The sequence below is a fragment of the Saccopteryx leptura genome, chromosome 2, assembly GCF_036850995.1.
Source record: "Saccopteryx leptura isolate mSacLep1 chromosome 2, mSacLep1_pri_phased_curated, whole genome shotgun sequence".
Classification (NCBI taxonomy): domain Eukaryota; kingdom Metazoa; phylum Chordata; class Mammalia; order Chiroptera; family Emballonuridae; genus Saccopteryx; species Saccopteryx leptura.
Genome location: NC_089504.1, coordinates 161,439,680 through 161,465,754, shown reverse-complemented (window position 1 = coordinate 161,465,754; position 26,075 = coordinate 161,439,680). Strand labels below are relative to the sequence as shown.

At 37.2% G+C, this 26,075-nt stretch overlaps 1 protein-coding gene across 4 annotated transcripts in view; it reads right to left on the bottom strand.

Moving 5' to 3' along the window:
- LOC136395066 (cyclin-dependent kinase 8) overlaps positions 1 to 26,075 on the bottom strand; it is a 164,413-nt gene that overhangs the window by 29,368 nt on the left and 108,970 nt on the right. The gene's annotated exons all lie outside the window — the stretch shown is intronic.

The window sequence follows — 26,075 nt, the reverse complement described above, 5'->3', positions numbered from 1 at the left end:
TCTCCGTATCTGACAAAAACTTAAGTATACATGGGCATCTCTTTACTACTTCTGTTTGAATGGAGTGGGGGGAAAAAAATCTTTATTTTGCCTTCTCACTCATCAGCAGCGGGCCCAGATCTGCCTGGGATCGCAGCCTGCTCCCCAGCAAAGAGGGAAATCTACCTCTCCTGTTCTCCAGTTTATTCTAGATTTACGGGACTGGTCCAGCTCCAAACTTAAATTTGAGTATTAGTGGGAGTAAACAGTTTCTTTGTCAAGGTCTGGCCTAGTATTAGGTTTGGGGGCCAAAGTTCCAGTTAATTAAAAATTAATTTGCTAGGCAACTCATTGCTTATTGCATGAATTGAATTGAAGCAAATCTTAGGCAAAGCCAGGACCTACTTCTTAGAAGTGCCTCTGCCTAGAAAGTCAGATTAAAACCACAATGAGCTACTACCACCTCACACCTGTTAGAATGGCCATCATCAATAAGTCCATAAACAAGTGTTGGTGAGGGTGTGGGGAAAAGGGAACCCATGCTCTGTTGGTGGTAATGCAGATTGGTGCAGCCACTGTGGAAAGCAGTATGAAGTGGAACCGCTTTTTGCCTGACCTGTGGTGGCAAAATGGATAAAGTGTCGACCTAGAATGCCAAGGTTGCAAACCCTGGGCTTGCCCGGTCAATGCATATACAAGAAGCAACTGAGTTGATGCTTCCTGCTTCTACCCCTCCTTTCTGTCTCTCTCTCTCTCTCTAACATCAATAAATAAAATTTAAAAAAAATAAAAATAAAAATGGAAGGCAAAAACACTAATTCGAAAAAATATACGCACCCTTATGTTCACTGCAGTGTTAAATTTATTTCTAGGTATTTTATTCTTTTTGAAGCAATTGTAAATTGGATTGTTTTCCTGATTTCCCTCTCTGATAAATTATTGGTGTATAAAAATGCAACTGATTTCTAGATATTTATTTTGTATCCTGCTAATTTACTAAATTCATTTATCAGTTACAGTAGTTTTTTGGTGGAATCTTTAGGGTTCTCTATATACAGTATCATGTCACCTCAAAATAATGACAGTTTTATTTCTTCCTTTCCAATTGTTATGTCTTTTATTACTTCTTATCTGATTGCTGTGGTGAGGACTTCCAGTACTATTCTGAATAAGAGTGGTGGTTTCTGTCTTGTTTCTAATCTTATGGGAAATGTTTGTAATTTTAGCCCATTGAGTGTGGTGCTGGTTGTGGCTTTATTATATTGGCCTTTAATATGTTGAGGTATGTCTTCGCTATTCCCCTTTTGCTGAAAGTTTTTTTATCATAAATGGGTGCTGGATTTTAACAAATTATTTTTCTGCGTCTATTGATATGATCATGTAATTTTTATCCTTCATTTTGTTTATGTGGTATATCACATTTATTGATTTGCATGTGTTGTACCAACCTTGCCTCCCTGGGATAAATCACACTCAATTGTAGTGCATGATTTTTTTTAATGTATTGCTGAATCCAATTTGCTAATACTTGTTGAGGATTTTAGCATCTGTGTTCATCAGGGATACTGGCCTATAATTTTCTTTCTTAGTATTGTCTTTACCTGGTTTTGGAATTAGGATAATGCTGGCCTGGTAAAAAGAGCTTGGGAGTCTCCCCTCCTCTTAAGTTTTTTGGAATAGAGTTGCCCCTCGCTATTATCATGGCTTACTTTCCGTAGTCTCACTGTATCATGGATTTTTAAATTGTATAGCTCTAATTTTGTATCGCAGATTGTGTGGCCAGTATCCACTGCCACCATCACAGTAGCCTGGCCCATGCAGGTTCGCATTAGATTTGGATAGACGGTAATGAAACAACGGAGCCACAAACTGGTGGGCCATTATCTTTAATCCTAGCTTGCACTGGGCGGGCAAGTAAAAACACACACTGGGCTCCAAAACCCACTCATTCAGTGCTCACAAAGCTACTGATTTATCAGAGTTTCCTAGAATCAAAGGTTTCTAGCTCACCAGCCTCATTCTCCTTTGTTCCCCATCTCCTCTCTACACAAACTCTGCATTAACTGGCTCCTCTTTCAGCACTCCGCCATCTTGGCTGCCTCTCCTCTCCTCCATGTGGCCCTTCTCTGCTCTCCTTTCTCTGCTCTCTCCTCTAATGCTAATCTCAGGAACCGAGAGAACAAGCTCCTGGTCTGCCCCACTTTATAGTGCAGAAATCAAAACTTTTAATCCAATATACAAAATAGGGAACTCTCTAATACAAAGTCACTTATCTGAGGCATGATGAGATTGTACCACCCCACATCAAAATGGGTGGGAAAGGCTTAGTCCTAAAACCAAGCCCCAGGCTACAAGGATCCTGCCTGCCCACAGCCTGCCCCCAACACACATTAATACAGTCACATCCATTCCAAGCAAGAAGGGCAACTAATATCACCTGGGCAACGGGCTTCTACATGGGCAGCGTCATCTTTAACAAAGTGAGCATAATATATTTTATCTGCTCAACAATCCACCCCTATGCTCACTTTACTACCCACAATCTACACCACCGGCATCCCCGTGCAAGGAAATTACAACATGACAAATCATACAATTTCAACAATTACAAAGGTACATTTCACCAGTCTCTGAGCACTTTGCAAAAGCACAAAATGTCCTCAGCCTTCTTTCTAGCCATGGAAAAAGCTTCTCAGGGCAGGGGAGGGCCTCTAGCAAAGCTGCCCCCCACCCCCATCAGGGTTATTTCACATTGTCCAAAATCCGTAAGTCCATTCAACAAAGGAACCAGTGTCCACTCCCGTCATAGTCCAGGAAATCAGTCCAAGCACATGGAACCTCACCCACCCCCCTCATCCCTGCCATCCTGGCAGGTCTTACACTGTCCCAAAGAGGAGCATGTGGCAATGGCAGTCAGCATTTCCATCTCTGCTCCGGAGAGCATGATGGCATCCACCCAAATCAGAGACCTACCAGGGACATAGCAAGTACTCCTTGCTGCTGGGCTCTCATCTTCTGGAGACTGCGGATTGCAACTCCAGCCCGATTCTCCTCATCCTCCAAAGAGGAACTGAAAACACCAGCTCCTGCTGCTGGGCTCAAACCCCGGGCTGCTGCAGCCTTCTGCTCCGCAGACCTTGCAGCTCCGGACCTAGCCTCAACCTCAGCCTCAGCCTCAGCCCTGGCCTCCTGCCGCTGCTGGCTCTCCACAATGTCCAGGGCAAGCTGCAATTCACGAACCTGTGATTCCTCCTCTAGTGGCTGCTCCATTTCCAGGTGAATCTCGCAAACCTGGTTGGCCTCCTCCTCTAGCACTTCCTCCAGCTCCAGGGTCAGCATCTGTTTCTCCCACGTTTCCTCCAGCTCCTTCCACTGCTCGGTTTGCAGGTCCCAGGCAGCCTCTTCTACAGAGCTCTCAGTTTCCTCACACATGGCTGTAAAAGTTAGCCAGCCTATGGTCCCCAAAAGGACTGCCATGGGAAACCACAACAGCAGCCAGTCCCCCACTCCACTGCTCAAAGGTGGTGGTGGCTCCATTCGGATCTGTATCGAAGCCTACCACAGACTACGCCAAATGTGTAGCCAGTATCTACATGGGCAGCGCCATCTTTAACAAAGTGAGCATAATATATTTTATCTGCCCAACACAGATTTTTCGCTATATTGTAATATTTTGCAGTATATAAGTACTTTTATATATTTATTATTTTAGTGGTAAAATAAGCATTTCTAGCCTAAAAAACTGAAAATATAAAAAAAATATAAGAAATGTTAATTAAAACATTAGTATTCACTGGTGAGTACCCATATAGAATTTTATATGTTGTTAAACTTACCTAGGTTAGAGTGTTGAAAGGGTTTAAGAGCAAAGGAAGTGTTTATAAGAGTATGGGAAATGTTAACAGTGTGGGAAAGGTTTACAAGAATGTGGGGGGGGGGGTTTATAAAGCTTTAAAATATATATAAATCAAATAAACGAAGTCACTACTTTGCCGATTTTCACCTATCATGGGGGGTTCTGGAACCCAACTCCCATGATAGATGAAGGACTGCCATAGTAGGAGAGAGATAAGTGTTAACTTTTTGAATGGTAAAATTCACCTGTGAAGCCATCCAGTACAAGACTTCTGTTTTGTTTTTAATTACTGCTTAATTCACTGGCTATAATCTGTCTATTCAGATTCTATGGTTCTTTCTAATTCAGTCTTGGAAGATTGTATCTTTCTAGGAATTTATCCATTTCATACAGATTAACCAATTTATTGGCATATAGTTGAATGTAATATTTTCTTACAATCCTTTGTATCTTTCTTTTTTCATCTTTATATTTATTTGGGTCACTTCTCTTTTCTTCTTGATGAGTCAGGTTAAAGGTTTGTCAATCTTGTTTATCTTTTCAAAGAACCAACACTTGGTTTCATTAATCTTTTGTATTAATTTTAGTTTCCATCTCTTTTTCTTATGCTATCTTTATTATTATTTTTTTCCTTCTACTCACTTTGTGCTTTGTTTTTTCAGGTTTTTTAAGTATAAGGTTAGATTGAGAATTTTGTTTCTTGAAGTAGGCCTGTATTGCCAGAAACTTTCCTCTTACAAGTGCTCTCGCTGTGTCCCAAAGATTTTGCGTTATTGTATGCTCATTTTCATTTGTTTAAAGGTATCTTTTGATTTGTTCCTTGATCTTAGTGTTAACTGATTCATTGTTTAGTAACAAGAATGAGAACCTCCATGTCTTTGTGTGCTTTTTTTGTTGTGTTCTGTGATTAATTCCTGGTTTCATACCATAATGGTCAGAGAAGATGCTTGATATACGTCAATCTTTTTAAATTTATTGAGATCTTTCTGTGTCCTAACATGTGTTCTATCCTAGAAAATGATCCATGTGAACTTGAAAACAATATACATTCTGCTGCTTTTGCATGAAATGCTCTAAATATAACAATTAAATCCAGCTGATCTAATGTTCCATTTATGGCCACTGTTTCCTTGTTAATTTTCTGTCTGGAAGATCTATTCATTGATGTCAATGGGGTATTAAAATCCCTATGACTGTATTATTGATCTCTTCCTTTATGTTCACCAAGATTTAATTGACATATTTAGGTTCTCCTACATTGGGTGCATATATGTGTATAAGGGTTAAATCCAGTTGTTGGATTTATTCCTTTACCATTATGTATTGTCCTTCTTTATCTCTTACTCTAGTCATTGTTTTAAAGTCCATTTCGTCAGATACAAGTATTGTTACCCCAATCTTTTCTCATTTCCATTTGCATGAAATATTCTTCCATACCTTTATGTTTAGTCTGTGTGTGAGCCTTTCATTCTGACGTGGGTCTCTTGTAGACAGCAAATATATGGGTCTTGCTTTCTTATCCATTTAGCTACCCTATGTCTTTTGATCGGACCATTTAAGCCATTTTCATTCAAAGTGATTATTGACGGGTATGTATTTATTGTCATTTTATTCTTTTAGTTATGTTCCTCTGTTCTTCTTTCTCCTTCTTCTTCCTCCCACCTCTCCCTACCCCTCCTTCACCTTCTTTTTTTTTTCTTCTTCACCTTCTTCTTAAAGCAAGCAAGCACTTTAACATTTCTTATAATTCTGGTTCAGTGGTAACAAACTCCTTTTGCTTTTTTCTTGTCTGGGAAGCTCTTTATCTCTCCTTCAATTTTAAATGATAGCCTTGCTGGGTAATGCAATCTTGGTTGTAGATCCTTGCTTTTCATTACATTGAATATTTCACAACATAACCTTCTGGCCTGAAACATTACTGTTGAGGAATCAGCTGAGAGCCTTATGGGAGCTCCCTTGTCAGTAACTAATTGCTTTTCTCTGTGTTTAACTTTTGCCATTTTAATTATGATGTGTCTTGGTGGGGGCCTCTGTGTTCATGTTATTTGGACTCTCTGCACTTCCTAGATGTGTGTCTTTTTCCTTTACCAGATTAGGGAAATTTTCAGTTATTTCTTCAAATAGGTTCTCAATAGTTTGCACTCTCTCTTCTTCTGGTACCCCTATAATATGGATGTTACGTTTCATGTTGTTCCACAGGTCCGTTAAACTATCTTCATTCTTTTCCACTTTTGCTTTTTTTTTTTTTTTTTTTTTTTGTGGCAGAGACAGAGAGAGAGGGCCAGACAGACAGGAAGGGAGAGAGATGAAAAACATCAATTCTTTGTTGCAGCTCCTTAGTTGTTCATTGATTGATTTCTCATACGTGCCTTGACCAGGGGGCTACAGCAGACCAAGTGACCCCTTGCTCTAGCCAGTGACCTTGGGCTCAAGCTGGTGAGCCTTGCTCAAACCAGGTGAGCCCGCGCTCAAGCTGGTGACCTCGGGGTCTCGAACCTGGGTCCTCCACATCCCAGTCCAAAGCTCTATTCACTGCACCACTGCCTGGTCAGGCCACTTTTGCTTTTCTTATTGGGTGTTTTATTGTTTTCTACCTTGACTTACAAATCGCTGATTCATCCTTTGCTTCATCCAACCTAAATATATCCTTCCAGTATATTCTTGTGGTCAGCTACTGTAGTTTTCACTTCTGACTTGTTCCTTTTTATGGTTTCTATGTCCCTTTTTATGCTTGCTATCTCTGCATTGTAATTAACACCTTGTTCCTTGAGTATCTGTATTACCATTACTTTAAACTCTATACTGTATCTGATAAATTCCTTATCTCCATTTCAGTTAGCTTTTTTCTAAAGGTTTCTTCTGTTTTATCATTTCTCCCATTTTGGCTCCCTCTTTGCATTTGTTTCTGTGTATTAGACCTGCTATGATTCTCAGTTTTCATGGGGTGGTCTTATGTAGTAGGTGTCCTGTTGGAACCATTACCTCAGATTCCTTGATCACCTGAACTGTTTGCTCCAGGAATATCCATTGTGTAGGTTATGTGGGCCTTCCTATTGTAATTGAGTCTTGATTATTACTGACCTCCTGTGCATGGGATTGACTCTCAGGCTGGCTGACTTTAGGCTCTACCTCAACCAATGCATGCAAGCTTCTGTGCAGGTGTTGACCACAGGAAGCAGAATTCATGTCAGCTGGTTTTGGTGCCTGATGTGATCTCCCTTTGGATATGGTTCTTGTAAATCTAACTGGATCCTGCTCTGATATCGTCTGAAGCTTGTCATTGGTGTGTTGGTTCTTGGCCTCTTAGGAGGGAACCTGATGCTGGCCAATGTAAGACACTGTCTGTGACTAGTCCTCAGCAATGTTTGGAGTTATAAGCAATCCAGTTTATGGCTGCCTCTCCTGGGCTTAGCTGCATGCAGGAGGACCAAGTTGCACACCCAGGATGGTTTTTACCAGCACTGGACCCGGGGAAGGTCTGCAAAAGACCAAGGCACCCAGAGATCCACCTTTGTCTGCTCAACAACTGAAAGAACATCTGGTAGCCCTGGCTGGTTGTCTCAGAGGTACAGTGTTGGCCTGGTGTGTGGAAGTCTCCAGTTTGATTCCCAGTCAGAGCACACAGAAGAAGCAACCATCTGCTTCTCCACCCCTCCCCCTTCTCTCTCTTTCCCTCCTGCAGACATGGCTCAAACTTGGTTTGAGCGAAGCTGGCCCCAGGCACTGAAGATGGCTCTGTGGCCTCATCTCAGGTGTTAAAATAGCTCAGATGCTAAGCAATGGAGTAGCAGCTCCAGATGGGTAGAGCATCTCCAGCCAGGTGGATCCCCACTGGGGCACATGCAGGAGTCTGTCTCTACCTCCCCTCCTTTCACTTAATTTTTTTAAAAAAAGAAAAAAAGAAACAGCATTTGGTAGAGTTCAAAGGATGGTGCTAGTGGATTTCCTCTGAGAGGCGAGATGTCTGTCAGGCTTAAGGAGAGGTGGTGGGTGTGGCCCGCACCCCAGAGCCACAAGTCTTAGTCTGTCCGAATTTTTCCTCAGACCTCTGCAGGGCAGAGCTACTGGGAGCCGGGCAGGTGGGGCATCTGGAGCCTGGAGAGTCTGTCTGTAGTCCTACTGACTCTCCCATGAGGGGGAAGCACCAGTCAAGATTCTTGGAAAAGTGGGGTGAATAGCTCCTTCCTCAAAGCCAAACAACCAAGTCACTATCAGCCTGAGTCTGACCAGACCTCTACTTCCTGGGCAAAGCACCTGACTCCTCAGTAGGACCTTATCTCTGCAGCATGGGTTGAGAGATTCCTAAAGGTGGGGCAGTTGCTTTCTCCCATGCTGATGCCACAGGGATGGGAGTGCTCTGCCCCCAAAAGATGGCAACTGTGTATTGGAGAATGACTCAGCACAGGGGTCCTGGTGGCTGTCCACCCCCCCCCACACACACACACACACAGTCTCTCTCCTCACGTATCTCTAGTCTATTTAGCCCTCCAACTGCTGGAGCCCAGGGTAGTGGCTGTGAAGTAAATTTTAAAAGTGTGCCCGTGTCTTTGTGGACTCCCATCTGTGTCTAGCACACAGAAACCTTGCTTCTTTCCACAGCCAAATTCCATGTGGGTGCCTCTTCTTGGCTCTGGTTCTCCAGGCTGGGGAGCCCAGCTTGGGGTTTAGGCACCACATTTTTCAGGGCTAACCTTCCCACAGCTGAGAAATCCCTCCTTAACCTCAGCAGCTGCTTGTGGGAGCGGGACCAGTCCTTTTCTTTCATCCACCCTTCCTACCAGTCTCAATGTGGCTTCTTCTATGACTCCTTGGTTTTAAGAACTCCTCTTCATTTAGCGTTAAGTTGGCTTTTGGGGATGATTGTTCTTAAATTTAATTATAACTCCAGTTTGGTCCTGGAAAGAGGTGGTGTAACATGCACTTACTCTGCCACCATCTTAAAAAACCAGTTGGAAATTTTAATACCAGTTTCTTCACAGATGATAGAATTATGCAGCTGGAGGGAGGGTGTCTACCATCTCTACCCACGCTCGGGTCACAGGGACATAGCCCAAGGGGCCTAAGCAGGCCCATAGTTCCTGCTCTATGTCTGCCTGACACTCATTTTGTTGGAAGATCCAGATGCTGCACTTCTCTGGGCCACCAGATGCCCTCCCCCCAACAGTTAGTGCTTTTATCCAAAATTTGTTCAGAATTAAGCTTTTATAAACATCAAATACCACAAACAACACAACCTGGCAGCAAACTTGCTAGATACTCATTTGTCTTTGATTGTTAATCGTTTTGTACTACAACACATACTGAAAATTAACCAGTATATACAATATATATGAGATTCAAACACAGGCAGCAAAATCTTAAACAGATATATACTCAGTAATTTTAAAAACTTGTTTTAATAAAATCTTCTAAGGAGTTATGTTACAGACGAAAATCTGGAAATCCTGTGAAATGAGGTCTGGAAGATATCTTTATAATAGTTCTCATTTTTTCTTCAGAGCTAGAAATTTGTGTGTTTTTTAAAACTTTTAATACTAAATTTTACTGTAGTATTGCTGCTTAACAACTTTAAGCTAAAGGAGAAATTACCACTTTCCAGTAGTTTCTTCCCTTTATATAAATATGAATGTAATATGAGTCTATTCAGAATTTTTTTTTTAATTCAGTGAGAGGAGGGGAGACAGAGACAGACTCCCGCATGTGCCCTGACCGGGATCCACCCAGCAAGCCCACTAGGGGGTAATGTTCTGCCCATCTGCAGCATTGCTCCATTGCTCAGCAACTCAGCTCATCTTAGCACCTGAGGCGGAGGCCGTAGAGCCATCCTCAGCACCTGGAGCCAACTCGCCCCAGTAAAGCCATGGCTACAGGAAGGGAAGAAAGAGAGAAGAGAAAAAGCGAGAGGGGGAATGGTGGAGAAGCAGATGGGTGCTTCTCCTGTGTGCCCTGACTGGGAATTGAACCCGGGACATCTACACACTAGGCTGATGCTCTACAACTGAGCCAACCAGCCAGGGCCTATTTACACAATTTTTGATACTTTAAAAAACATAACACATTTTCCTTCTAGAACATAATACATGGTCTTGTAGAAAAAAAATTTCCCAAATATGATTAACACAATTCACTATGCAGCTTTAACCACAATTTTTTGGTATACCTATTTTTGTTGGTGTATTCTTTTTTAGTTTCTTATTTCCTATTTTGTGTCTGCATTTCCTCTTAACATTATAACATTATTTAAACTTACCACAATATTATATGACTACACAGTAATTATTTTATGTCATAATTTGCTCATTTTCTAGTTGTTAGATATAAATATTTTTCAATTTATCATTATCAAATTATCATTCAATACTGTAATGGCCTTTTCACCATTTTAATAATATCCTTCAGATTTTACTAGGCCTGGCCAGTGGCACAGTAGATAAGAGTGACGATGCCCCAGAGTACTACAGTCTCTGGCTTGAGCCTGGGGTCGCTGGCTCAGTCCTGAGGGTTCCAGCACATTTCCAAAGCACCAGCTTGAATCCAAGGGTGTCAGCTCAACCCCTGAAGTCACTGGTTCAAGCTCTTGTCACATATGAAAAGCAATCAATGGCACAATTAAGTGGAATAAGAGGTTGATGCTTCTCTCTCCATTTCTCTCTCTCAAAGTATTTACTAAGGGTAGAATTGATGGATCGAAATGAGTATTTTTAATGTGTTAATTCTTATTCCCAGGTTGTAATTTATGTCACATCAGCTAGCATTCATTCATTCATTCATTCATTCATTCATATCATAGAGCATACATAGCATGTACTGTCCTTGGCATATGATAGATAATAGCTAACAAAATAGACATGGTTCCTCTCACCATGTCTATTTTCAAACATTAGAAAAGATAAACAAATATGTAAAAAATTACAAAGTCTAATAAATGCTATGAAAGAAAAAAAAATTCTATTAGAGAGAATAATGGGGATCATACCTTGAATCTAGTGGTGGGGGAGGAAAAAATGAGGTCACTGCTTTGGATAGAGTGGTGACATTTAATCTAGGACCTGAAGGATAAGAAGGAACTAACCCAAGGGAAGGATTACTTATGTATGTGCTATGTAAGTAGGTGAATTCAGATAAACTTTTGAGCTGGAAGGAAAAACAAGAAAGCTTTGAAGTGAGGAACAGCTTGGTTTATTCAAGAAGGCATTCATAGACAGAGCAAGATACGTAGGAGTACACTAGCAGGAAATGTGGTTACTAAGATAGGTTACTAAGATAATGCAGGGACTACTTTGCAGATAAAATGTCCCTTTTACCTCTGAAATGAAATTTCAATAAAATCTTTTAAGCAGGGAAGTGGCAATTTGACAAAGAGCAATATGAATGTCAGTTAGGTACCAGGTCGACTACACAGATTAATTCATTCATCCTTACAGTAACTCTACAAGATGGGGTAAAAACAGGTTTACAGTTGTGAATACACAAAACAGAGTTTATTCTTGTATTATTATTGTATTATTTTCTATATGAACAACTATAAACCTGCTTTTGCCCCACTCTGGATATGAGTAGGTTTTATTATTATTCTAAAATTTATAGATAAGATGAACAAAGCCAGAAAGACTTCTGTTGAACTGAGTTCACATTAGTCACTTCATACCAGTCCATCATCAGCAAAACTAGGGTTCAAATACTGGCCAAGTCCATCCTTGAACTACCACATCACACTGCAGTGCACAACAACTGAGTGCTACCATTTAACAGGAGTGGTGTCTCCTCAATATTATTGCAATGCTTCGCTAATGAAATTGACTTCTTAAAAATATGTTTATACATACAATGTATGTCTATGTATATTGAGTGAAATTATTATATCACTTGTTGTCTGACTTTTGTGGTTACTCGTGGTGCTTTTCTTATATGATCTGATGTTTTATTTGCTTTTTAAACAATTAGTTAAAACAGTTAAAACTATAAGATTTCAAATTCTGACATTGAGATGTGTCTTGAAATTTGCAATGCATGCATACAATTAGCTTGAATATCTTTTGTACTTTCAAACTGTATCCCAAATGGCAATTTTTTTCATTGATGGTGTCTAATAGTTAAAATATAATTCTGCTTTTATTTCTAGTTTATTTTATTGTGTTCTGAAAAATTAATGTAGACTTAGTGCTTCAGTGAATACTTACTATGTATATCTTTGTCTTCTAAGACACACTGCATTCTGTCATTTTTGCTCATTCTTTATTTTAAAATTTTGTCATAATCTGAGAAAAATATCAAGGTACAAAATTACATATTTCTATTTCTTTTTTGTGTACATATGTATTATACATATTTATTTTTTATTAATTGAATTTATTGAGATGACATTGCAAAACTTTCTATTTCTTTATGTACAATTGTCAAATTGAAAAAAATATAAGTCCTTTGGTGTATTTTCATTATTTTAATTATTCTACTGTTATAAAATGTTTCAATCTTTTGAAATAAAATATACTTTAATACTATGATAACTTTTTTCTATATGTGAACAGACACTGACTTTAGACCAATAGTGCTTAACTTTTTTCTTCCTTTAAACATTTGAGAAATATTATAGACTTCTTCAGAAGATAAGATAAAAGTTAATAATAATGCTGAAAGAATAATCAGAAATATCAGCAGCTGTTACAGGTAGGACCTTAACCTTCATTTTTGCATTTATAAAATATGGATAGAAATGACGACCTATTGTTAAGATTCTGTATGACTAATGACATAGAAGCCTTACTATACCGCTTGATATATAAACAGTCATAAAATTTTGTAACAATTATAAAGGCAGATAACACTATAATCCTTTAACAATGACTGACTATTGCAGTGACTCTTTAGTAAACACTTCCTTGTCTGATCTGTGGTGGTGCAGTGGGTAAAGCATCAACCTGGAATACTGAGGTCCCCAGTTTGAAACCCTGGGCTTGCCTGGTCAAGGCACATACAGGAAGCAAGTTGATGCTTCCTGCTTTTCCCCCTTCTTTCTCTCTCCTATATCTAAAAATCAATAAATCAAAACAAACAAACAAAAACCACTTCCTGGAGGATAGGATGCCCATGCATGACTGGGTAAAGCCCCCCAAGGTGACTTTTCTATACTACCTCATAAAGATGACACTAGCTGCTCTTTTTTTTTTTAACAGAGGCAGAGAGAGGGATAGATAGGGACAGACAGGAACAGAGAGAGATGAGAAGCATCAATCATCAGTTTTTTGTTGCGACACCTTAGTTGTTCATTGATTGCTTTCTCATATGTGCCTTGACCACGGGCCTTCAGCAGACCAAGTAACCCCTTGCTCGAGCCAGTGACCTTGGGTCCAAGCTGGTGAGCTTTGCTCAAATCAGCTGAGCCCGCGCTCATGTTGGCGACCTCGGGGTTTTGAACCTGGGTCCTTCCTCATCCCAGTCCGATGCTCTATCCACTGCGCCAACGCCTGGTCAGGAAACACTAGCTGCTCTTGATCATTTTGTAGCCCTTAGTTAACATTTATGCCTTTTACAGATTAAAAAAATGTATTATCAACATTTTTTTAAAAGGTTAAATAAAAATAATATTCTAGTCAAAAATGAAAACATAGAGAAGTATAAAGAAAGTGAAATATTTACCTAAAATCTCATCTTACAAAGTTAAGTCATTTCAAAGAGACAAGATGGTGATGGAGTAGGTGGACGTACCAACTTCCACCTCCCAGAACCAAAGAGGATTACAAACTAATTTTAAGAACCATCATCTGGAAAAACCAACTTTAGACTAAACTAAGAGGACTCTTCAACCAAGGAACACTGAAGAAGCCACACTGAGACTGGTAGGAAAAGTGGAAACACGGAGAGGGCTGCCCAGCTCCCTGGAGCAAACGGCATCCAGGAGAGACTCACGTGGCGGGAAGTGAGTTTAGCAGAGAGGGGAGGGTCCTGAGTCCCAGGAACAAAGTCCCAGCCTGCAGCCCCAGAGCCTAGAAGAGGCGTATGGACAGTATTTAGCTGGAAACAAGTCAGGATACTGTTTGTGAGAAAGAGACTGATTTCTCAGACAAAGATAAGTCATTTCAAACAATGGTGGACATAGTTCCAGCTTTCTCTAAATTTATATTATTTATATTTATTACCAATCTCTTATAAAGAGTCTTTTGATTCCTGTATTTGTTCATTCAACAGTAAAGGAATTACAAATGCTTAGTAACTATGGCATTTATCCTATTTTATTTAACCTACCTTATCATAGTTATTTAGGTTATATCTGCACCAGAAGAGGTCCAGAACATCATTAAATAATAGAGTGACAGAGGTTAGAATGATAATAATTGTAGTTATGAGCTGCTTAACAAGGATATATTCTGAGAAATGTATCAACAGGTAATTTCATAGTTGTACGAACGCCGTAGAGGGACAATGACACAAACCTAGATGGTACAACTTACTACACACCTGGGTTATATACGGTATATATAGCCTGTTGCTCCTAGGCAGACTTTACAAACACTGTACACTTAAGCTGCAGTAAATTTATAAAACAACATTAGATTAAATCAAGCACAAAAGAAAATGGTGCAATCAAGAGATGTGGTATACACCATGTATGAGGTTGCTGCTGGTGTAACACGACATAATTGCTTCAGAGAAAATATTTTTAAGTAAAAAGAATACACTCTTAAAATGATAATAAAAAATAAAATACAATGAATACATAAACCAGTAATACAGTCATGTATTATCAAGTATTGTACACTACATAATTTTATGCACTATGCTTTTATGACTGGCAGTGCAAAAAGTCTATTTACACTAGCATCACCACAAACACCCTAGAAATGCCTTGTGCTGTGACATTACAATGGCTACAACATCACTAAGCAATAGGAACTTTTCAGCTCCATTATAATCTTATGGGACCACACCTGTATACATGGTCCATCATTAACCAAACCATGGTTATGGGGATATGTGATTGTATCTACTTTCCATGCTTGGAAATTTCCTTCTTTCCTTATTTTTATTAATAATTTCAATCAGAAATAAAAATTAAATTTTGTCATATACTGAATATTGAATTTTGCCAAAGTTTTACAGTTACAACTACTGATATAACCATAGTGTTATTCCCTTAGCCCTACCGATATGGTAGATTCTGTTAGTACATTTCCAAATACCAAATCCTCCTCTCATGCTTGAAATGAGCTTCAGCATAGTACTTACAGCATAGTATTCTTTTTAAAAAGAATTTATTTATTGATTTTAGAGAAAGAACAGGAAAAAGATAAAAACAGAAACATTGATTTTTGTTGTTCCACTTATTTATGCATTCATTAGTTAATTCTTGTATGTGCCCTGACCGGGGATCAAACTCGCACCATGGCGTACCAGGACAACACTCGACCCAACTGGGCAGGGCTAGCATAGTATTCTTTTAATGCCCCACTGGATCCCACTTGCTACTGTTTAGGATCTATGTATGAATATGTATATGGGACACTGGTCCACGGCTGTATGCATTATCTTTATCAGGTTTATATCAATGTTATGCTTTCTTTCTACAAATTTATTAAGGAAACTTGATCTTGCACTACTCTAAAACAGTTAATATAATGTAGGATTAACTGTTGCTTGAGAGTTGAGGCAACTGTGAAACCATTTCCATATGTTACATTTTTTAGAGGTCACTCTTTGGCAAATGTCTTTCTATCTTTTCCAGGGCCAATTATAGTAATTTGTATTTTATTTCTAAATGCTTATTTAATCCAGGATTTTGCAGAACACCAGAATAGTTCAATAAAAACTAAGAAATTTAAAAGGTAATAAAAAATCATCCATCCCCACTTCAATGCACCAGAATCAAAGTTGTACAGATGAGTTTTACCAACCTTTCAAGAATAATTCATATAAGTATTATACAAACTATTACAGTCTAAAATTATTTTCTGAAGCTAATATAATTATAACAAAACAGAACAAAGAGTTTATAAACAGATTAACCAGTCTTACTTGTGAATATAGACAGAATAAAATATTAGCAAAGGGAATCAAATAGTAACGGGAAAAAAAATCAAGACCAAGTAGTGCTGATCCATTAGTGAAATAACCATATGACCATCTTAAAAGATGCAGAAAAAGCATTTAATAAAATTCATTCTTGACTTAGAAACAATTAGATAAAAAGGGAACATCTTTAACCTGATAAAAAAGTATCTATGAAAACCCCAGAAGAATTATCATATATAATGATGAAACTTAAGAATTCTCATTAAAGACAAAAATAATAGTCTCCTCAATTATTTGTCACTGTACTAGTAAATATGTACTAGCAATTTTCTATTACCAAGTTATAAGAAAAATGCATTTCACGGATTCTGATTTTCACTTTCCTTTTTAAATTTTACTCTTTCTGTAATTGGGTTATGTCTTATAACCTCTGTGGTGTGATAGTCAAATTGGCAGCATGCTTTCTTTCTTAGTAATACAGGAAAAAAAGTATGCTGTGGTTTTCAACTTTCCAGTTGTTGCAGTAGAAAGAGAATATGATATATCTGGGATAGCTTTTGAGTGTATCAGTCTCACAAGTAGGAAGCTATTAAAAATTTTTTCTGTAGGGGAATGGCATGATTAATTTACTTTTTAAAGTGAACATTCTGATTGCTATATAGATATTAGATCATAAAAATATAAGACTACAAATTGGGAAGATCATTTGGAAGTTTGTGCACTAATCCAGATAGTCTGGATTGAAAAAAGTGATAAGACATGATGAGAAGCCGAGTGTTGAAGAAGCAGTAAATAGTCCCAAAACTGTAACTGTGTGAACTGGAGGGTGGGGAGGGGGGTAAGAGTATCGTAGGGTCAACAGAAATAAATGAAATGAATAAAATGAGCCTGCACAACCAGCAGTCCTGGAGTTCACCTGGAAAATCCAAACCCATGTCCTGAAAGCAAGGAATTTGGGAATCTTGCTGTCAGTTGGCACCTGCTTCATCAAAGGATACTGAGCTAGAACGGGGCACTCTGTGAAATTTGCCCTGCCCTTCATGATTTACACTCCCCAAGCTCTTTTTCATGACAGCGAGCAATAAGTTTAGTTTCCTTTGAGAAAAGACACTGGTCTGATTATTGGGAGCAATGGCCAACAATTTATATTCAAATTTGAGTTACAGGAGGGTCTAACTGTAATATGACCTGAGATCTCCTTGAAGGTAGAGCTGACAAAAATCCATGTATTTGTTCAATAAATTTTTATTATACATAAAATATTCTCCTGGGTACTGATGACAGTGCAGTAAATAAAATTTAAAAATTCCTTCCACTGAGGCACTTACACTCCCAGGCTGCTTCAGTGGAAGTAGAGCGCACTTAGCGACATTTAGTGTGCGCCAGACACAGTCCCACTACTTCACATCAACTTCTATCAAAAAAGACAAAAATGTAGATATGGCCCACTTTATATATGAGGAAAGTAACACAGGTAATACTTTCAAAGGTTACATAATTAAGTGGTAGACCTAAGATTCAAACAAATTTTAGTCCCACTATAATAGGGGCTTAATTTTTCCTCTTTTGAGCTCATGATAATAGAAAATGATTTATTCAGGGATAGAAAATTTAAGAACCTTACTTGCTCCCTACCATAGTCAACCCTTTCTTGTTTTTCTTAATTTTTTCTTTTAAAAATTCTTCACTTTTTCTTACCTTTCACCAACTTCTTTTTATTTTCAGCTCCCCCAATGAATGAATATCATGAATTCCTAATTTGTGACTCAATCTCCTACAGCTTACTTACAGCTGTGTGAAAACAAGTCTGTCTTAGTAAGACAATGCCAGCCACTGCTAGAAGTGTTGCACAGTGACAGGCAGGATGACTATCTGCTGTGGATTTAATCAAGAATTAATTACCACATCATACAGGGGATGGGAATCACTTATAAGATGCCTTCCAACTTTATAGTCTATTAGTATATGAAATTAGGGGGGAAAGTATTATCTTCACTTCCAATAGTATAAGATGTTTATAAAAACAGATTTTTAATGACATAAAAAATTAGTAGCCTATGTTCATCTTCTATATTTTTGTTATATAAGCATCTTAAACTTTACTAATCTGAATTATAAGCCTATCTGTGGTTTGAAAAGACTGTAGTTTCAGAGAATTGAAACTAATCTTAGATCCAGACCTCTATTTTAGAACAAAGTTATGAATCATCAAATGTATACTACTGAGTATTGCATTTACAGCACAATATAAAATAAAAGGCAAATTATATATGAATTAAATAATTAAACATAAACATAGGTAATTATAAACAAGTTATACTGCATAAAGTAAAAGTAAAATCCAGGTGTCCTGAGAGTAGGAAACTTTAAGAAATACTTTTTTCAATAGTTAATTCAATAACCACTGCTCACTTAATAGCTAATTATGCCTGAGAAAACATAGCTTTACTAAATCTAAATTAAAATTCCTGTGTTGATTAGAACGTTTATAAAAATCTACCCAGAATCTTGAACTGTTATGTAGAACTGACTGAAATATGGCTAGCTGCTAAGCTTATTTCTGTAAGAAGACTTACTTTCACCCTTGTTTGAACATTTACCATCTGCTTGTATCCGGTAGGGTGATATGGTCGCCAAACTGAAGAAGAACTAATGGGAGATCATATATATGGCCACGGACACCAGTGACTTAAGAACAGGTTTAGATTACACCTTTCGCTGAAATAAGAGAAAACCTAATCTTATACAATCTATCTTGAAAGATTAAATTACTCTGGCAAACCTTCAGAAACCTGGAATAGTATATAATACCCTCAGACCTGAGTCAAATACTAAAAAGTTGGACTGAAATACTTTTTCACAGTATAATTCAGAGAGAATTCTGAAATCATTTTGTAAAAACCCATGTATTGGTATTCTGACAACAGACAGTGTATTTCTCTTTTGCTAATATAAAAATTTAAAGGCCAAAGATAATAAAGTGAGGGGGTGGTTTTAACATTAACATCATATTAAATAAGGTAACAGCTTATATCAAATGTAAGCAGACTGGTGAATTCGTATCTTCAATAATATAATTTAAAAGTCCTTTAAAACAAACCCACCCCAAATCTGTCCTATTTTTAGACATATACTGCTCTAGATGAAAGTAGATTTTATTTATAAAAATGAGAGCAGTTATGTAAATTACATAATGATGTATCACATCAATTATGTTAAAAACAGAGAAAAGATGTATCTGACTTACAACTCAGATAATCCTCTAGTACTAGTTAATTTTCAGGATCACGCAAAAATATTATCTTAAACTCTATTTAAAAAAACAAAAATCAGGCCCTGGCCAGTTAGCTTAATTGGCTGAGAGTATCATCCCGAAAAAACAAGGTTGTAGTTCGATTTCCAGTTAGGACACACACGGGAAGCAAGCAAAAATGCTCAACTGAGTGGAACAAAAAAATGAACACTTTCCTTTTCCCTCCCCCCCTCTGCTTCCCCTCTCTCTGTCTCTCTAAATCAATAAAAAGCTGTGGCTGGATAGCTAGGCTGGTTAGAGTGTTGTCTCAGAGCACAGAGGTGGTTGGTTCAATTCCCCAGTCAGGGAATAAACAGGAGCCCCTTAATATTCTTGTCTCTCCATGCCACTCTTAAAAAAAAAAAAAAAACAAAGGCAAAAACCCAACTTGATGAGATTATTTAAAATAACCATTCTTGACTGGTGAGAAATTTTACTAAAAGGATTCTAGCACTGTGCTGATAAAGTGTCTGAAAGATGCATTCAGAATCTAAGGAAAGGTAGACTAGAAGCAATATGCACACCAAATGGTATAATATTTTCATTACCAACTGGTAATATACCCATATAAACCTGTATACTTGCAGTTGTACCATTTAGTAAAATTAAGTGGGCTTTTTTGTTATTCACAAATAATAACACAATCCAGTGTATATGCTCAATATCACTATCAAAATTAAGCAAATGTAACATTTATCAAGAAACTAAATGGATTGTTTACAATAGGATACTTTGAAGAAGGAAAATTATCCAATTGGTCATTTAAATAAACATACCATAGAATAACCACAACATTCATAATGTTAACAAAATTACTGCAAACCAAATAAGTGGTTATTAATAAAACCTATGTTTTATCCTCGAGCCTCAATTTTATGGATACAATCTTACATCCTTTTCTAGCTCTACTATTAAACAAGAAAATTAGAGTCAATCCCAGAAATTCCCAATAAATGAAGCAAATCACAAGTAACAAGCAAAGATTAAACCTGATAATTACAAAACATTTTTCTTCTAAAAAGTTGTGTTTTAAGGAAACATGCTTAATATGGTCCCAACATTCCCTTCAAGGAGGCTAAAGCACAGAGAAGAGGCCACACATACAACAGAGGCCACGCACACAGGTTCCTCTCCTCCCGACTGTGCACACTGTGTTGCTTTGTCTCTTTCAGAACATGGATAACCTTAGGTCCTTTCTGCTTGTTTCTTTCTTCTTCCCCAAAGAATTTACTGGCCCTTCTTTTTTAGGCAGTAAGAAAATGTATGCATGGCTTTTTATTTTTAATAGCAATCATCTCTTAACACAAAATACACTAAGACACTTTGACTATTACATGTGAACTTTAATAGTAGACTAAATAGACATTTTCCTCATTTTTATGGTCCACATGAAACATTTTTTTCTGATTATAACAATATATGGTAACTGCCAATTATCCAGACAATTTAGCAAGGTATTAAAGGAATATAATATAAAATGGAACTTACCTGAAAATTCTCCCATCGATATATAAACTAGAAAAATATATTCTATAAAGGACTTTATTCAAAATGATCTTATAATCAATGTCAAGAATTTTGCACAAAACAATAAATTACTTATAATACTAAGTATTTTCTAAAGATTTGAGTAAGTTTTTTCCTTGATGTTTTCTTTTCCCAAAATATCAAATACAATTTGGGAACAAGTATTCTAGTGTAGTGACTTTCAAACCTTTTTGAACATAACTAATAACTAATAAAATAACTAATTTTATTCTTTTACCCACAAGAATAAAATTAGTATTACATGACCACATCCACATATAAACATACATAATTAAACAAGTTTCATGAAACAATAATTGCCCTTAATACCCACAATGCATTCTGACATTTTCTCTGCAGGGGGTCCATGGGTTATGACAGTTTCGATATACAATGTTTCAAGTTTATAAAGCTCACTCCCATAAAAACTTGAAAAAAATCAAAAGTGAGTGTTTCGGCTTATGCCGTTCCAGTGTTGTACTTATGGACTATGTGAGTGAAGTAGTTTGGTTGTGCGTGACAGAAGAATCCGCAGTAACGCAGCATTCGAGTGAGGGCACTGGCGTCCCCTACTATGCTTACCTATGCCGTTTTGCATGTTAAAAGTTCAAGTGTTCCATTTGTGTTAGACTAGGGTATGTTTTGACTTACACCAAAATTTGGGTTACGTCACTGTAGTAGGAAGAGAACTGTCATAACTCTAGGACCCCCTATATTAATAAATAAGTAAGTTGGTTGTGCCACGTGATTTCCAGACTCATTTATGGTTTACAATCTGTAATTTAAAAATCACTGACCTAGAGGGAAAAATCCCTAAATTTAGGGGTCCAGCTTTGCTACAGTTCACCAAGTAACCAGAATTATGTCACTCCTCTTTGCTGCTCAGTTTTTCCTCTTACCAGTGTAGAGTTCAATGGACAATAAGAAAATGCACCACAAACAAAGAAATCATGTAATCATGAGGAAACACTGGAATTAGTAAGCAAAACTAATGAGGCAATTGTTCACTCAAATATAAAGAATCAGATACAAATATACCATCATGCTACTCTCGACATATAATAACATGCCTTGATAAAATAGGCCCTATGAAATTAAGTTTAGTTAATGGCTCATTCTTGAGAGTTTGATCTAACAGTTATGAGGAGACCTAAGCATCCTTCACCAAGGACAGATAAAGCCCCACCAAGTGATTCCATGTTATCCAGTATAATTAAGATAAACTAAAAAAAAAAAAAAAGATAAACTGCGGGAGTATCAGATTTTTAAGAAAATAAGTCAGATTAAAGCTTTGAAATGGCTCCAGCATCGTTTAAATATGGTTAGCAGTGGCCCCCTGGGCAACTTTACACATGTACATAGTAGCACATCACCATTGGGACACTCCCAAAGGAAATCACTGTAGAGATTGATTTTCTGGGAAATTTTACTATGGCATAAAGAACTATTTTGAATTGGTTTCGACCAGCTGGAGTATCTGCAACTATCTAGCAGATAGCTAGCTGCAAAACTACAAAATACTCAAAATTTCATATGCAACACTGCAATTCATCTTCAAGACAAATTTTTTAAAAAACATGATAAAAAGTTATAGTATATCTCAGTATTATACTCTGCTTATTGCAACAGGGAAAAAATACAACCCTATGTTGTCTGCCAGTTCCAAGTTAGATACCACTATAATAAAACCATTGAGGTAATAATTAAAATGAAATTTTGGATATCAGATTTTTTTAAAAGTAGAACACATTAATAACCATATGCTAACTTGATATATACAGTAACAAAAATCAATGGCAAACAGGCCAGTCATATTAACTAGTACTTTTCTATTTAAGTTCCTTAGAAAGTATGTCAAAAGCCCAAGTCTTCAATACTTAAAGAGTCTCATTTAAGTTCAAACCATTTCTATGGCTGGTCTGATCTGGACGCATGAATATTTTCAACAAAAAGCATAAAATTCAGCCTGGCCAGCAGCTCAACTGATAGAGCATCTGCCCAGCATATGGATGTCCCAGGTTTGATTCCTGGTCAGGGCACACTGGTGAAGTGACCATCTGCTTCACCCTTCTCCTTCTCCCCCTTCTCCCTCTTCTCCTCCTGCAGCCAGTGCATTGATTGGTTCAAGCATGGCCCCAGGTGCTAAGGATAGCTCAGCTGGTCCAAGAGTTGGCCTCAAATTTTAAAAATAGCTTGGTACTCAAGCATCAGCCCCAGATGGGGTTGCTGGGTGGATCCCAGGTGGGGCGCATGCAGGAGTCTATCTCCTTTCCTCTCATTAAAAAAAAAAAAAAGAATAAAAAAGACAAAAAATTCTGCCAACATTTAGTACACTAATAAATTTAAAATGAACCAACTATTAGCTAGAAATTATTTACATGTGACTAGTGATGAACTAGTTAAATATTGAATAAAAGTAAAATACAATAGTTGTAAATTCAGAACAGCTGGTATTTTTAGGAGAAGGTAGGTAATGCCTCCTTATCTATAACTAAAGAGTAATCTACACAGAAGGGGTTTTGGGGGGAAAAAGTGAAGGATGTAAATGAACTATGATAGAGATGTTCTAAACTTAAGATTAAAGAAAATAATTTTAAAAATTAATGACACAAAGAGAATATCAGAATATGTAAGTGAAATGTCAGGAAATAAGTTTCACTGGATGGATTAAAACTATTTGGTAGAGGAAGAGTGTGATAAAAGAGAATAACAGATCAATTACCTGAATGATCTTTGAACTGACTGGAAAGTCCTTTTAGGTAGAAAGAGGGAACCTGCTGAAAGGACTAAAATGCAGTCTAAACAAAAATGTTTTTCTGTTACTGTTCCACTGCAGTGAATCATAGCAGAGATAAGAAGATAGCAAAAAAGAAAAAATGCAAGAGCGTATATATGGGTCTGCAGATTTGGTGAAGCATCAGGTAATACCAGAAATAACCTATAAGCAATAACTGTGGAAACCACTTTGTTTCTGTTATGAATTATTCAGCAAATATAAACAATATCATATACGTATACATATGATATTTTGCTAGGCACTGGGAGGAACACAAACAATTATTAAGCCACACTCCCTGTCCTCAAGAGCTTATAATCAAATAGAGAACATATTATCAAAACTAGTAAGTGCCCACGGGTAGTTCAAAGTAACCACTATAGGATTTTAGATGTAAACATTCTCATTTCCAGATATGGTGAAGGGTGGGGCTTTATTGATGAGGTAGCGGGAGTGGAGATTTAAAGAATTAAAAGCATTTCAAATGTTGCAGATGAAGGTAGGAGAGGATTCCAGCAGGCAGTGCAAGCTCTGCGTTGGCTGAGACATAAGTATAAGGACATAAAAGGGAAAAAGGAGAGACTGTAGCCAGACTCTAGTGTCAGTCTTCACTTTAATCCACAAATGCTAGCATGCACATATATTTAACAGCGTTTCTGAATTTTTCATTTAGCACAGAATTTTTCCCAGTAAAAAAACAATCAACTCACTTTGAAATTATTTCACAAACTGCACAAAACCATTCTTAAATTTAGAGTTTTATTAAAAAAATAATCAGTTCTACTGAAAGAGGCCAGATAGATAGTGAATTGGCTGGGTGTTCTCAAAATGGTCACAACAGAGGCACTGGCAGTGAAAACTTGCCAATATGCTTTTAACTTCACACAGGGGGACTACCTTTTCAGAAGTGTTCAGACACTATCCTCAAATCAAACCTTGGCTTCGTACATAAGAAGTATCAAATATGATTTGGATGCTTTGTGTCTTTTTATTTGACTAGATTCCAAAAAACTACCAAACTCAACCCAATCAGCCTAACAAAATTCAAACCTTTTCCTATTTTGAGTCTCTTAAAAATACCTTTATTTGAAGTTTTCATTAAGATTTCACACATAGTTCCTCTTTATAATACCAGGTAAAAATTATTCATAGTCCTTATCCCAACATTCCTATTATATATAGGCACATAAGTTGGGGTGGTGGAGGGGGACACTTAACTTGTCCCACATTACTTTAACAGGAGCCTCTGTTTACTCATTTATATACCACCAGGATGGTAATTTAATGTGTCATCTTGGCTGTGTCACAGTGCCCAGATGTTTGGTCAAACATTATTCTGGATGTTTCTGTGAAGTAGTTTAACATGTTTAAGTTAACTTCTGTAAAGAAGATTAACATGCAAATTGGACTCTAGTAAAGCAGAGTACCCTCCGTAATGTGAGTGGGCCTCATCCAGTCAGTTGAACAGCGTCATACAGAAAGGCTGTCCTCCCCTGAGCAAGAAAGAATTCTGTCAGCAAACTGCCTTTGAACTCAATTGCAATTCTTCCCTTGGGTCTCCAGCCTGCCAGCCCACCCTACTTAGAAATATTTTAATGTTTTAAAAATAAAAAGTTTGGTTTGCATTCTTACATTATCTCAAAAAATAAATATTGTGTTTCCTTTCTAATTTTTCTTAAAATATTCATACATATGCACTTATTACCACCTTTAGCCCAACAAAGGTTCCAGAATTATTAATTCTGTTTCCCACCAAGGATGACAGACTTCAATTACTAATCTGCTACTACATGATGATTAATAGTGACAAAAATCTTTGTTACTAAATAGAATTACTAATTGTTGAAGTTAAACTTCACACACCAGACAAAAACTTCCTAACTCTACCATCTCCAACCAGTATTTCTATTAATAATAAAGTAAATTTTATAAACAAAAGCATCAATAACATTTTAGGATATTTTTAACATGATGTTTATAGAAAATTTGTGCCAATTATCCATATTAGTATGAAATCTCTTGTGGCAAGTCAGCAATTCAACCCACTAGTTTAATCTGTAACATTAGAAATCTATATAGACCTGTTAAGGTCAGTATTGTTACATTTCATCTAAAACTGACTGAAAAGGAGCAAAGAATATGATTAACTATTAATTATATTTGTTCTTCTAGGGCCCTGGCCGGCAATTGCGGTTCCTGATCCACATGTGGCTCTTAGACCCCTTGAGTGTGGCTCTTCCACAAAGGGTACTCCACCCTAATTAAGTTAATAACAATGTACCTACCTATATAGTTTAAGTTTAAGAAATTTGGCTCTCAAAAGAAATTTCAATCGTTGTACTGTTGATATTTGGCTCTGTTGACTAATGAGTTTGCTGACCACTGTTCTAGGGTAAATATTTAACCTGCATATAACAAATATTTGAGAAAGGTATAAAAAGTCATGTTTTATACTTCTGAAGAGTAAATACTTTATTACTTATATGTATCATCTCATGTGGATATAGTTGAAAAATCATATAACATAAAAACACATAACGTAAAATAAAAGTAAAAAAGCCAATATCTGAAGTTTGTAAATTCTTAAAAGTTAATGCACCTTAACATGGCAAGGCTTCTCAATAAGGTAGTCAATTTTG